The sequence below is a fragment of the Polyodon spathula genome, chromosome 9 (assembly GCF_017654505.1).
Source record: "Polyodon spathula isolate WHYD16114869_AA chromosome 9, ASM1765450v1, whole genome shotgun sequence".
NCBI lineage: Eukaryota > Metazoa > Chordata > Actinopteri > Acipenseriformes > Polyodontidae > Polyodon > Polyodon spathula.
Window position 1 is genome coordinate 13,987,994 of NC_054542.1, and position 12,228 is coordinate 14,000,221.

Below are 12,228 nucleotides of genomic sequence, written 5' to 3' on the forward strand. Positions count from 1 at the left end.
GTTAATAACTGAGACGTTCTTAAACAGTGCGCCTAGAGACTAATTTATATATACATAAATTGTATACCAAAGTCACTACAGTATTAAGTCAGTACACAGCTGGGGATGATCCTGAGATAGTACCGTACTAGCTGGTACGCAAATCAGAATGCAGCTCTGTACTAACTCTGCAAGTTCATTGCAATTGACCCATTATGTCTAAGGTCAATGTCTTGAAGCCAATATCTCAAAACGTTAGGTCTTTATCATATGGAAACGGAAAGCTCACGTGACCCAAATATTGTGGCCATCTTAGGTCACAAAAAAACAAAACCAAATAAAAATTCTTTCAGCTCTGGATTAGAACATTAGACTAATAGGTCTTCATTTAGAATAAAATTATTTCTGAACATTTTTTTTTTTTTTAGATTTTCACACATGTATCCCATAAAGTATTCTCAAGAATTGCACAAGTTCAGTTATGTCCTTTTGGGAATTGATTTATTTAATTTGGACACTATGTAACATTCACACAGTAGCAGCTTTATAAATACAGAACACTGTATAACTGTATCAATAGTCCTATATAACGTAAACCAACTTAGAATGCATTTACACTTGCAAATTGAACATTGTCAAATGTGCTGCTATAATGATGCAAAACACTAGTTTACCTACCGTAAACCTGGTTCCCTGAAAGAGAAGATGGACACCAAACATCGTTTTCGGATACACTCCTGCCTACTGGTAGGTGTCACTCAGCTCCTATGTCAAAGCTGCCGATAGGCCCCTTTCCCCCAGTAAACGTCACGCAGGGGAAGAATCGCCCTCTTTCGTGATGAAACCGTGATGTCGACCGAGTGACCCAGTGGTTGGTGGCCATCTTTTCTTTCAGGAAACCAGGTTTACGGTAGGTAAACTAGCATTCCCTTTCAATTTGAAGATGGCCACCAAACATCGTTATGGGAAACGTGTATCAGAACCGTCGTGAGGGAGAAAAGAACGGCAGCATATGAGGGACGCTAAGCCCTGCCTGACCAAGGTCAGTGGCGTGAGCATGCAACCTTGAGTACCCTAGTGCCCACAAAGGGCAATAAGGGATCTACCACATTCAAGTGGTAGAACCTGGCAAAGGTATGCAGGGTAGCCCAGCTAGCCGCATCACAAATTTCAGCCATGGAGGCACCTTGGAAGAGGGCCCATGAAATAGCCACACCTCTTGTGGAATACGCCCAGGTAAGGTTTAGCTAGCACTATTATATGCAGTCGTGACTGTGTCCGCAATCCAATGCGACAGCCGCTGCTTGGAGAGGGGCTGTCGCAGGGTTCGTGTTCCATGGCAGACGAAGAGCTGGTCAAACGGATGCAGCGCTCTTGTCCTATTTACATATAACATCTCAATGCCTGAACTGGGCAGAGGAGGTTCAACTTTCTATCCTCGTCCGTCGCAAACAGAGGAGGATGGAAGGACTCCAGTTCCATTGACTGATTCACATGGAAGGCTGTAACCACCTTGGGGAGAAAATCAGGGTTTGCATGCAGTGACACTCTGCTACCATTATCCCAAATACGCATACAGGAGCTATGCACAGATAGCGCCTGCAGCTCACTAACCCACTTTGCGGAGGTGATAGCCAAGTGGAAGGCTGTCTTCATGGACAGGTGCTTCAACTCGATGGAGTATATAGTCTCAAACTGGGCCTGCGTGAGAGCCTCCAATACAATCTCAAAGCTCCATTTGGGGAGAGTGGCCCTCCTAGGAGGGTGCAATCACAGAGTGCCTGGGGACACTGAGTCAACGGGGGCATGAACAGCAGAAATGGCCACTAGGTATACCTTCAGTGTGGAAGGTGATCTACCAGCCTCAAGCAGATCTTGCAGAAACTGCCAAATGGCGGGCATGGGACAGGAGATTCGATCATGACCGTTAGAATGGCACCAATCTTGAAACCGTTTCCACTTACAGGCATACGGTGACCTAGTGGAATGCGCCCTACCATTTTGCAGCGTACCCATGATCTCGTGTAAAGTCCTAGGGCTGACCAGGGGTCAGCCTTAGGGCCAGACCCATAGCTGGGGCCTGCCCGGCTCTGGGTGCCAAAGCGTGCCTCTCGCCTGGCTGAGATCCCGGCGAAACGGGATTTCCCAGGGCGGGCTGTTCAATAGTTGGTACAGGGATGAGAACCAGATTCTCCTGGGCCACCTGGGGCCACGAGGAGAACTGACGCCTTCTCCGACTGGACCGTCTCGAGAAAGGCCGGAAGCAATCAAGTCATGAAAATGCTTTGCACAGGCAGAGATTGAAGCTACAGTGCACATCAACCAGTCATACAGGCAATCCATCACCCTGATCACTTGCTGCCGCAAGGGAGCGAGGGTGGCATCCATGCACTTGAAATGTGCGGGGGTAAGGAGCCAACAGCCTGGCGAGCCACCATAGGGCTCAGCCGTGTATTGAAGCACTTAGGCCCCAAGGATGCAGACGCACCGAGGGCACTGAGTGAGGTAGATTGCACTACTGGTGCACAGAGCATTGGGGACACAGAGTGTTATCAACATGCTGTGGCGCAAAGCATCGAGGCATGGATGTGAAGTCAACACAACCCGGGGTAGTGCATAGCAGACACCGGGGTGGATATATAGCTCGAGTGACTGCAGTATGCAATCAGGAGAGCAGTACAGGGGAGCGCACGGAGCTGCACCATGGTGCAGGGAGGCAATAACCTGGTCTTGGGCCGCATGCAATCACATCACGTGGCAGCACATAGTGTATGCCAGAGTGGATCACAGCGTTATGCAGGAACAAAGTGACACATTCCCCATGCCAGGCGAGTGACCAAGCACGCCAATAGGCGGGCTAAAATAGACCTGATGATTCAACTCAGCAGTGGGACCCTGCAGAGCTGGGTCCCGGTAGAGGAGTCATGCCGCTACCTTTTCTTTTCAACTGCAAGTCAGTAAAGAAAAGCACATATACCCAACAACAATTGCGTGTGCAAAATACCAGTCACCACAGCAGCGCGTGCAACTGTTTTGTTTTGTAGACAGTGGGCCATGTAGGAGGGTTGAAAAAGCTAGGGGATTCAACTCAATAGCGGGAACACAGCTGAGCTGGGTCCCGGTAGAGGAGTCACGCAGCTACTTTCTCTTTAAACTGCAAAGCAGTAAGGAAAAACACATATACACAACAGCAATTGTCAGTGTAAAATCACAGTCACCATGGCGGGCTGACACAAGCTGGTGGATTCAACTCAACAGTGGGACACAGCAGAGCTGGGTTCCCATGGAGGAATCCCACTTATTATTACTTATTTCTAACTGCACGGCAGTAAGAAACGAATACACATACATACAGTGGCTCTCAAAAGTATTCACCCCCTTGGACTTTTCCACATTTTATTGTGTTACAACATGGAATCAAAATGGATTTAATTAGGAGTTTTTGCCACTGATCAACACAAAAAAGTCCATAATGTCAAAGTAAAAAAATAAAATCTACAAATTGTTCTAAATTAATTACAAATATAAAACAGAAAATAATTGATTGCATAAGTATTCACCCCCTTTGCTATGACACACCTAAATAAGCTCTGGTTCAACCAATTGTCTTTAGAAGTCACATAATTAGTTGAATGGAGTCCACCTGTGTGCAATTAAGGTGTTTCACGTGATTTCAGGTTAAATATACCTGTTTCTGGGAGGTCCTACAGTTGGTTAGTACATTTCCTAACAAAAACTACATCATGAAGATGAAGGAACATTCAAAGCAAATCCGGAATAAGGTTCTTCAAAAGCACCAATCAGGAGTAGGATATAAGAACATTTCCAAGACATTGAATATCCCCCAGAGCACAGTAAAGTCCATTATTAAGAAATGGAGAGAATATGGCACAACTGTGAATCTGTCTAGAACAGGCCGTCCTCAAAAACTGAGTATCCAGGTGAGAAGGGCACTAGTCAGGGAGGCCACCAAGAAGCCTATGGCAACTCTAAAGGAGTTACAGTCTTCCGCGGCTGAGCTGGGAGACACTGTGCATAAGGCAACAATAGCCCGGGTGCTTCACAAAACTGGCCTTTATGGGAGAGTGGCAAAAAGAAAGCAATTTTTGAAAAAAACTCACATCAAATCTTGGCTAGAGACTCTGAGACCAAGTGGAAGAAGATTCTATGGTCTGATAAGACCAAAATAGAGCTTTTTGGCTTCAACGCTAAGCACTATGTTTGGCGCAAGCCTAACACCGCATATCATCCTGAGAACATCATCCCTACCGTGAAGCATGGTGGTGGCAGCATCATGCTATGGGGATGCTTCTCTGTGTCAAGGCCTGGAAAGCGTGTTAAGATAGAGGGCAAAATGGATGCAGCAAAGTACAGAGAAATCCTGGAGGAAAACCTGCTGAAGTCTGCAAGAGACCTGGGACTTTGGAGAAAATTAATCTTCCAGCAGGACAATGACATCCAAATATACAGCCAAGTGGCTTAAAAACAAAAAGGTCAATGTCCTGGAGTGGCCCAGTCAAAGCCCAGACCTCAATCCAATTGAGAATAAGTGGAAAGAGTTGAAAATTGCTGTTCACCAAAGGTCCCCATCCAACTTGTTGGAGCTTGAGTAATTTTGCAAAGAAGAATGGGCAAAAATTGTAGTATCCAGATGTGCAATGAGACTTATCCAAATAGACTCATGGCTGTAATTGCAGCCAAAGGTGCCTCTACCAAATATTGACTCAAGGGGGTGAATACTTATGCAATGAATTATTTTCTGTTTTGTATTTGTAATTAATTTAGAATCTAGATTTTATTTTTCATTTTGACATTATGGACTTTTTTGTGTTGATCAGTGGCAAAAACTCCTAATTAAATCCATTTTGATTCCATGTTGTAACACAATAAAATGTGGAAAAGTCTTAAGGGGGGTGAATACTTTTGAGAGCCACTGTACATGCGGGCTGCCAGATACTGTGCACACTGAGCACTGGGTATAATGTGCACCGTGTGCACTGCGTACTATGCAGCACCGGCGCGCTAGCCTGTATCGGTACAGCGAGACAATGGGCACCATGCGCACCGTAGTACTGAAGTAGCACAGGCAGTCTTACGCACTGTGGTGTTAAAAAACACTGGGGCAGCTGTGTGGGGTTCCTACCCTGACCGCGTGGTCACACGCCTGAGCAGGATGTAGTGTACAACAGGGGTACAGGGCCAAAGCTGCGGCGGGCAATTGACTTACACACACAGCAATAAAAACAGTTTTTAAAATACTTTAGCCCGGCAAAAGTACGGGGACGTGTTCAGCTATAATCAAAACAAGGCCCAACAGCGGCCTGCAGGCGGCTGATGGGCAAACTTGAGCCCAGTCCTGTGGAGTAATAGGGCTCGCTGAAGTAAGAAGGGGTGAAAACACACACAATTCTTAACAATAATACTTACCGTGCTAAGACGGACAGACAGAAAGCAGCAGCCTGACACGTGGAGTGCGCAGGTGCTGAAAGTCAGAAACAAAATAAAAAGGCTACAATTTTTTAAACTACCGATTCAGGGAAAGCGGCGATACCAGCTTTCAGCACAAAGAGCAGGGGAACTAGCAATAGCTTACGCGACACTTTTTATAAGACAGGGCTCAATGCAACACAGAGGTCTTACCTTACAAGTGTGAGAAGCGAAAGAGGGTGATTCTTCCCCTGCGTGACGGTTAAGTACCCTCTGGAGGCGGGACAGAGCGCATCACTGGAGGAAGGAGGCCTATCGGCAGCTTTGACATGGGAGCTCAATAACATCTACCACTATGCAGGAGTGTATCGCATAACGATGTTTGGTGGCCATCTTCGAATTGAAAGGGAACAATATGTTATTTGGTAGTATTGTAATGATACCCCTCAATGATAAATCAGAAGACAGAATTTTGCCAGGTACAATTAATGAGCAATTTATTAATTGAAATAACACTGTCTCTGTTTGGGCCAAGACCACGCTACAAAAATAATTAAAATAACCTAACTCGTTCCTTCACCCACTGACCCCCTTTTTCGCTTCTAGTGCTCTTGCTCTCCCTCAGGCTCTCACTTTATGTCACTCCCAGGCTTCAGTCTCTCTCGCACGGCCAATTTCACTGACTGTGTTTCACTAAAATTCCAGCCCACTCCACCCAGACCGACCAACAAGAACCATCCCTTGCTCCTCTTCCCATTCTAAGTAGCGTGGTGACTCCCTAACAATAAATGCAACACATACACAGGTCTAGTCAGATGAGACAAGCAAAGGGACAACCTACAAGTCCAGCAGACACAGAATGGTGCCCGGGTCGCTACAGTATTATAATATAGATCTAAGTACTAATTGATAGAAGTCACAGGCATTTTCTGTTATGAAGAGTTGTATGCTTGTGATTATACACACTCTGTTATTTAGCCTTAATGAAAATACTATAAATGCTACAGTGTCCAATTCAAATAAATCATCACTGTAGATTTGCTGTATTTGTCTGTGTTGTACTAATAATCAGCCTAAATGCCACCACTGTTTAAATTTCAAAATAGGGAGGAACCTGACGTTTTACTTACTTTCAAAGGCAAAAGTAACCCTAAAGAGACATGTTCTAGATTGTGGTATCCAACAAGCCCCTATTTTATAGTTGTATTTAGCTCTTCAGCTGTTTATATTAATTTAATTAACAATATTGTGTCTATACTTAAATAGATACATACTTCAAATACAGTATTAAGTTTGTAAATAGGTACCATATTTCATTCAGCCACTGGACTTACAGATTCCTTGTAAATGACTTATTTTCACATAAAAGCCGCCTTTTTATTCCTTTTATTGAAATGTGTTTATGTGAAAATAAAATATGGCGATGGATCTTTTTCTAATTCCTAAGCAAAATTTGTTTGGCCGATCTAAGACAAATAACCCTTAGTGTGAAAAATTAAGACTATACCACCATATTTTTAAACTTGTAAACTACCGGTATGCTAGATTTCTACATTAGAAATGTATAAGCCATATGAAACAACGAATCCATAAAGCTACCCAGCCTGTAGCCCGAATCAGCCACCAGAGGGAGGCAGTATTCAATCTTTGAAGTTTATAGAACATACAAAAAACTTAATTTGAGTAAATTCTTTGTTCCATGCATATTCTATATTCCATTTTCTGTATTGTGAGGGAAATATGAACAAATCTAATTACCTGAAGCCATGATTTTAGTTATTCACTATTACATTTATTTAAAATATTGAAACTACTTACACATAAAGTATAATTAGTACCTTACGTTTGCAAGTATTGGTAGAATGGGTAAATATTTCCAAATTTGAGGCTTATATATGTTCTTTAACGGTTTTCTTTCTTTCTTTTTTTTTTTTGACAACTGTATTTTTATTGCACCTGATTTGGTCAGTCTGGGACAGTTCAGATGTCAATCTGACATCATGCCACATTACAGTACATATATGCACAATCACAACGTACTTGTACTCAAATTGTTTACGTTAATATACATGTTGTAGTAAAGGTTGCAGTAAATACTACAAATCACAATATTGTGGTAATGGTGGAGAATACATATTTTTGTACTTAAACCTGTGTGATTTTAATCTATTATAGTACATTGGGTGAAAAGCAGGTGTAAATATATCAGTAAATTGTATCAAACGTCTGCAGTAAAGCAAAATTAGGTAAGAAGATAACTGTCCAATAATATACAATCCATTCAATGATACCGTATTTATATAATGTATATATGTGGTGCGTATTTTATATAATGTATGTGTGGTACATATTTCGTTTCTGTTATCTTCAGTGGTGAACGGTCGTACGTCGTCACATTCTGCGAATATATGGGCGGGGTATAATGACCAGTAAATGAATCGAGACCTTTTTTGAACAGCACACACCCTACACGTAAAATGCATTAAGAAAGCGGAAACCTGTGGAAAGCATGTGAGGACGAGAAAACTCCAAAATCTCAGAAATGCCATTCAGTGCTGTAAAGAATTGTTCCTGTTGACGAGTTCACTTTATGGCAATCTGAATAGGCTTTCTATTTCTCCATCTAAACTGACAACGACTGTACTAGGTAAGAGACGTGCTTATTATCAAAATGTCTTCGTTGTGAAATGTACGAGCATTCACTTTTTTTTTTAAGTGTAATTTATTTATCATTATGAATTGTGATATTAATGCGTAGCAACGTTTGCATTTTGAAAAATTCCAGTTGATAAGTTTATTAAGAATGGTAACCCAACCACATGGTCACTATAGCGGCGCTGTTTGTTTCCATGTGGCTGATGCAATAATAGCTTTTCATCGTCCGTTAAAACATTAACTTCCTTCCTCTGATGTAAAGGCCATAGTAGGCTATTGCCTCATTTTTCTTTAGAGGCCGCGTTTTGTCGATGCACTCTGTTTCTTTATTTTTCCACATTGTATATTCGGCGTACAGCTTATTTGTGCATGTATGTCCCTATGACTGAGATAGGGTAGTTGCTTGTCAGTGTCATGGGAAGCAGTTTAAACCGGTTTGTGTGTGTGTGTGTGTGTGTGTGTGTGTTTTTTTGTTTTTTTTTACTGTAAATAGAAGACACATGCAATTTTAGCCAGATTTGTATGGAAGGCCACCCGGTTAAAAAGGGAAAGACAAACGAATGACAAAACGGAATGCCCATTGACTACAATGGGGAGTGGCATGCCCATTGACTACAATGGGGAAAACAGAAGGACGGTCTATATCTCCAAATCCCAGACAGGAATACTAAAATCCCAAATACACTTTCTTCAAAATAAACTAATACACAAAATAATGGTGGAATGACATAGAATGACGGCTGCTTTTATGGAATGACAGGCCTGGAATACTGAAAACACACTCAGAACATAAGTACAAATAGGATTGACAGTCTATATCAAGTTTATCGAATGTTAAAGGTTATTATGCATTGTGCAGTCTTAGTTACAGTTAAAAAAATAGGCTTGTTTTGTGGGGAAGTAGTTAAATGTAAGAATTAGTTTTATCATCATCTAGTCTTTTCTGCTTACATTTAGCTGTTTGAGGTGTTTTTGGTTTCAAGCTATTTCTTCTGAACATTCTTTATATTGTATTCAGCAAAGAAAGTAGTAGCTGTCTTTAAGAACTATTACAGATTCCTGGTTAACTTGGATCGGCTTATTCATATTAAAATAAGTGAATATATTTTTGTTTTAAGCGTAGGAATTGCTGGTTAAAATTTTAGTAGAACCCTCCCCCCCCCCAAAACCACAAAATGATACAAAGTTATACATCACATTAAAAAAAAAAAAAAACCCTTGACAGAATTATTTACATTTTCCATTGTACTTTTCTCTGCATTATACTGTATGGAAAATATTCTAAGATTATTTTTTTCACAGATAAAAGAAAATAAACACATTTCAGATAACCTGCTCAATTTAGTGGTATTTTATTGGTGCATTTGCATGGTGTAAAGACTGAAGCACTGGAGAAAAATATACAAAATGACATATTTCCATCACAGGAAATTAAGCAAGTACAATGTGAAACACTAAATTTCAGTGAAATAGCTGAATGTGCATCACCTACAAGCTTCTTTGGAGAAGAAACTGGACACTTTGACTTCAGTGCTGAAGATGAAAATCCAGTTGTTAAACATTCCACACCAAAGCCAAACAACAAAGTGAATCGCTTTCCGTGGGACGTGCCTGAAATCGAAATTAAATATCAGGGAATTCCGCAAAGTAATGACATGCAAGCATTACAGCCAGGAAATTGGCTCAATTCTTCAGTGATTGAAGATGCAATTTCTGCTCTTGTTTGCAATACAAAGCAAAACAGCAACGTTTTAGCATGCCTAACATACATACACTGAATGTACAAAACATTTGGAACGCCTTCCTAATATTGAGTAGCACCCCCAGCCTCAGTTCGTCGGGGCATGGACTCTACAAGGTGTCGAAAGCGTTCGGGATGCTGGCCCATGCTGACTCCAATGCTTCCCACAGTTTGTCAAGTTGGCTGGTAGTGGATCTCTACTCTGAATAGCTTGTTCCATCTCATTCCACAGGTGCTCAACTGGATTGAGATCTGGTGACTGCGCAGGCCACTGCAGTAGGCTGAATTCACTGTCATGTTCATGGAACCATTCCTGGACAAACCTAGCCTTGTGGCATGGGGCATTATCCTGCTGAAAAAATCCATTAGCAGATGGATACACTGTTGCCATGAAGGGATGCACCTGATTGGCAATGATGTTCAGATATCCTGTGGCATTTAAACGTTGCTTCACTTTTATCAAGGGGCCCAATGTGTGCCATGAAAACACCCCACACCATCACACCACCACCACCAGCCTGCAGTGTTGACACACGGCATGATGGATGCATGTACTCATGTGGTTCTCTCCATACCCTAGTCCTCCCATCAGCATGAAACAGCAGAATCCAGGATTCATCAGACCAGGCAATGTTTCTCCAATCCTCCAGTGTCCAGTGTTTTCGTTCCATAGCTCATTACAACCGCAGTTTCTTGTGTTTTGCTGAAAGAAGTGAAATTCTGTTAGGTTGTTGGCTGCCATACCCCATTTGTGTCAAGGTACGATGAGTTGTGCATTCTTTTATGGGTCTTTCGGCACCAATGTTGTACTAGACTGTAGCCCATCTGTTGCTCTGCACAATTCATGTCAGCCTCTTTTGGCCTCTTTCATCAATGAGAAGTTTTCGACCACTGGCCTGCCGTTGGCTGGATTACCTTTGGGTGGTGGCCTTCCTTTATACACACGGGAAACTGTTGAGCATGAAAAACCCAGCAGTGTTGCAGTTCTTGACACACTCAAACCGGTGCGCCTGGCACCTACTACCATACGCCGTTCAAAGGCACTTGAATCTTTTGTCTTGCCCATTTACCCTCTGAATGGCACACATGCACAATCCATGTCTCAATCGTGTCAAGGCTTAAAAATCCTTCTTTAACCTGTCTCCCCTTCATCTACACTGACTGAAGTGGATTTAACAGGTTACATCAATACGGGATCATATTTTTCACCTGGATTCACCTCTGCAGTCTATTTCGTGGAAAGAGCAGGTGTTCCTAATGTTTTGTACACTCTGTGTATATCAGTGTGTGAAAGCTGATACATCTGACATTTTCTAGCCTTTTCTGGAAAGCACTGCAGCTCTTGTTCACTTTTTAACGTTTTGTATATCCTTGTTTACTTTCACTTTGTACTTTGGGGGAGTACAATACAGTGGCATTGTGTTATAAAATCAAACTGGTACTTAATACCCACTGACACAACCTTTTAATGATATTGCTGGAATGTTGCAATTTAGTTATGTTAATGCTGTAAGGTTGTATGTTAATGGCTTCTCCATTATTGCATCTGAAGTATTTGAAGATGTTAGTGATGTTACATAATAAATGCTGGGTCTCAGTGGTCAGCGGGGCTTCTGGAAAATATTGTAACGAAACGCCCCCGGCGCTATACAAAATAAAATTACTCTTCTTCTTCTTCATAATAATAATAGTAGTAGATTGTAATGACTCTTATTATTTTTTATGGTAAAGCAGGAGACTGAGAGATAACAATTATTAACAAATGTATTATAATTAATAATAAACAAGGTCCCTGTCCGGACCAGGACCACACCATGTAAAATAACAAATGTGCTTCTATAAGAAAGTTCAGGCATTTGAGTAAAAGTTCTCAGATACTTTTTTCCAAAGGATTTTGGGGTGCTGAATCCATTCCTGATGACTACCAAGCTGTATCTGTCAAGCTTAATGGTTAAAAAGCAGAAAAAACTAAATGGCCACCAGAAAAACAGAACTTACAGTATTACTGCACAATTTTATCATTATCAAACCTAATACTTAACAATAAACACTTAATTCTGCATCATTTCAGTTTGCAGGATTTAATGCATTGTCAATGTTCAGGAATAAATATTGGTTTGTGCATTTGAAGTACTGAAACATTCTAAATGGTTACAAAAATTGAGCAAATGTCACAATTCTAAACAAGTTTCTTGTGGTTTGTGAGTAAAGAAAAATTATATAAAAAAAAAAAAAGAAAAAAAATGGTTTGTAACCATGGTTGGGGCAATGCATCGAATCGATGGATAAAATAATCATCGTTGGTTAAAAAAACCCAAAAAAACCCCACATTAATAGGACCATTTTTTATTAGGACCGGCAAAATGTAAATCCACACTCTTATTCCTTGCCTTTTCTTTTGTTTCATTTAAATAATAATAATAATA

General features: G+C 41.3%; 1 protein-coding gene across 4 annotated transcripts in view; it reads left to right on the forward strand.

Moving 5' to 3' along the window:
• Window positions 1–7,849: 7,849 nt before the first annotated feature.
• LOC121320419 (high affinity cationic amino acid transporter 1-like) overlaps window positions 7,850–12,228 on the forward strand; it is a 66,468-nt gene continuing 62,089 nt past the window's right edge. For 3 of the 4 annotated variants that reach the window (XR_005950841.1, XM_041258733.1, XM_041258735.1), the window contains exon 1: window positions 7,851–8,053. The gene's annotated coding sequence lies outside the window, so the exon portion shown is untranslated. Of the gene's footprint in view, window positions 8,054–12,228 lie in introns of all 4 variants that reach the window. The other variant, XM_041258734.1, reaches the window with a different exon arrangement.